We start from the raw sequence: 2,901 nt of genomic DNA, 5'->3' as shown, positions 1-2,901 counted from the left end.
TTTAGTGACATTTTTTTCTCATTTATTTTTCCTGCTGTACACAGAATTAATTGGGTGATACTATCCAGAACATTGCTTTTTTTCTGAGTGCAGTAACATAAAAACATAAGAACATAAAAAATGACAGAATTAAATTGCTGTGTACTACATAAAAACTGTCATTCACAAAGGACAGGCTGCTCCTTCATAGCTGGAATGGCAGACAGACAGCAATATTCCCTGCACAGAGTATCTCACAACCTGTATTAGTGAATCTTGGCACCCTTTTGAAAATACAATATTTACTGCTCTGTAATTGGTTCTGGCCAACCTATTGAACTTAAGTATGGGGCTATAGGAAGTCCTGCAGACCAGCTGATCTCTACAAGCTCCTGCCTTGTATCCAGCATTTGTTAGCATCCCAATGTTCTGCAGTCAGCTTGTAGTGCTCTGGTGTGAAAGAACTGGTAGGGTAAAAGGACCACATGTCTAAATGTGGATGTCACTTAATAGTAACATTTTTTTGCCAAATCAGACATTTTGCCAGTTTGGCTGCTAGATTTTTCACAGGTTTGAAGAGGTATAGCTGCTCTACTGTAAGCTCTGTTGTTTACCTAATTTATACTGCTTGAAGATCTGCTTCCAGAAATTTATATAATGAAGTCAGGGCTCACGATGGATTCCAAGACTTAAACTACAGTTGTTTGGAAATGGTCTTGAATTATGGAGGGACAAGTAAGCCAAAAATATATAATACAAATATATCGGTGTATATAAACCATATATAAGCAATATATTAGGCAAATATAGCAGTGTACATGGAGAATCACTCTTTTTCTTCCTTAGTGTCTTAGTATCTATCCCTACTGTTTCTTCCTTTTCTTGCTAGGAAAGATTCCTCTGTTGTCTCGATAGAAATTACAGTGTATTATTACAGAATTTCTAGTGGTCAAGCCAGTAGATAACTTTAGAGGTAAAATGTAAATAATGTTTCACATTTCATCACTTGAAGGCACTATTCATGAGTAGAGAGAATATGTATTACCAGAGAATTGGAAATTTAGGCAGGAACGACTATATAAAATGAAATGACACGTGTCACACAGGAGGTAAGGCCAGTTGGTTGTAACAGGCCTTTTTGGATCTTTAAATCTCTGCCGTCGAAGTGATAAAAAGGAAACACAACATGCTAGAACTCCCAATGCCATGGTTGGGTCCTTGTCTCTTTGTTGTGAAAATCGAAGGATTGCAGTAAGCCCAGCAAATTCTACATCTGTAGTTAAGGGTAAATGAGTAGAATGAGGCACTCCATGCTAAAGTTGGGCTTGTCTATAGTGAGTATATACGTATGTATTTCTTCAGTTGAAGCAGTGCAGTGATATTTGAATATTTGGCCAACAATTGTGTCTTGTAATTCCCAGCAGAAAATATGACTTCTGAATGAATATACTTCTGAATGAATCACAACTAGTTTGTCTACAGAGAAACAGACTGAGATGGGGTGGGCATGTTCAGTCTTCAGTTGCATAAAAGGGTAGAAGGAGGAATAATCTGTTCTGCCTGTCTGTGACAGAATGAAAAAAGTGATCTGAAATTGCAACAAGGAAAACATAGTTTAGAGATTAGGAGCATTTCTAACAATAAAGCCAGAAAGGGCTGGAGTAGATTGCCTCGGAGGATTGTAGAGTCACCACCAACAGTAGTCTTTAAGAACAGATTGGTCAAATATCTAATAAAAATCTAGTAAATCCTGCTTTGGGGTAGGAAACGGACTAGAAGAATTCTCTGTGTTTCTATGAGAGCTGAATGTTACATAAGGTGGTGTTAATTTGCAGGATCAGACCTGGAAAAAGTTTTGGGTTTCATAACTGTTATTCTGCAGTTGGAAAATGGATGATGAATAGTTTCTGAATGGGCTATCAGAAAAGTGAAATTCTTTGAACGCAGTATATTAAAATATTTAGAAGGAATAGCGATAGTCCATAAATGGCAAAATTATAATGTTGGGAGTGTGAACTGCGTTACCAGTCTCTGTTTGTATATCTTTGGAATAACACAATTACTGTCTAGGAAGCCCCTAGCTCCACTACAGAACTAAGATTAAAATAAAAAAAAAAGTAAAATATTTAATATTTAGAAATATTTTCAGTGGCAAGATTTGACAATATTGGACAAAGTTTAAACTATAAATTCAAGAGTAGTATATGAGACAAAATTACTCTGCATAAATGAGGATATGCCATGCTTTCTAAAATGTAGCTGACAAGCCCAAAGCGTGACCCCTTTTTTGTTGTGGATGCCAGATGCACTGTCCAACATTTATTTGTGGCATGTGGGGTTTAATTTTGCAGTTTCTCCCATGAAACGCAGCAGGAACTGCATGGCCATATGAGACTAAATCCTTGAGTGTTCCTAAGTTGCTTTGGAAAGGAGGGGGCTGCTGCCGGAATAGGTTGTGCAGCTCGATCCCAGAAGCCTTCTTAGTGGGGCCAACTTGGGATTGTGCGAGAAAGATGGAGGCCAGATGGGTTGGTTTGTGATGGCAGCCCCTTGCTTTCAATTGTCATCTATGCCGTGGCTTCCCGCTGCGCTCTCATATCACTGAGTATTCCTTGCTGATTGGGCAGCCCTGTCCCAGCAAGGCATAGTATTAATGACCCCAGGTTAGAGGGGGGTCATTGTTTTGCAATAAGATCTTTAAAAATTGTGGAGGAGAAATCCATAAGGACAGAACTGTGCTTATGGCCAGAGTTACATGTTCCATCTCAATCAGGGAGGGGAAGGAAGACTCGGGGAACTAAGGACTAGCCTGTGGTACTGTTTTTCTTTTTGTGCTATCTCCACAAAATTCCAGGAGACTTGAGACTCTGTGATGAGCTGAGAGTGGCGGTTTCAGAACTGCGTGAGTCAGGAAGCAGGAAT

At 39.0% G+C, this 2,901-nt stretch overlaps 1 protein-coding gene across 1 annotated transcript in view; it reads left to right on the top strand.

Annotated features, from left to right (window-relative positions):
- Positions 1-2,901, top strand: part of LAMA1 (laminin, alpha 1) — an 84,008-nt gene that overhangs the window by 11,559 nt on the left and 69,548 nt on the right.

This window comes from Pygoscelis adeliae, unplaced genomic scaffold, assembly GCF_000699105.1.
Source record: "Pygoscelis adeliae isolate BGI_AS28 unplaced genomic scaffold, ASM69910v1 Scaffold38, whole genome shotgun sequence".
Classification (NCBI taxonomy): Eukaryota; Metazoa; Chordata; class Aves; order Sphenisciformes; family Spheniscidae; genus Pygoscelis; species Pygoscelis adeliae.
This window is presented reverse-complemented; position numbering and strand designations above follow the sequence as displayed.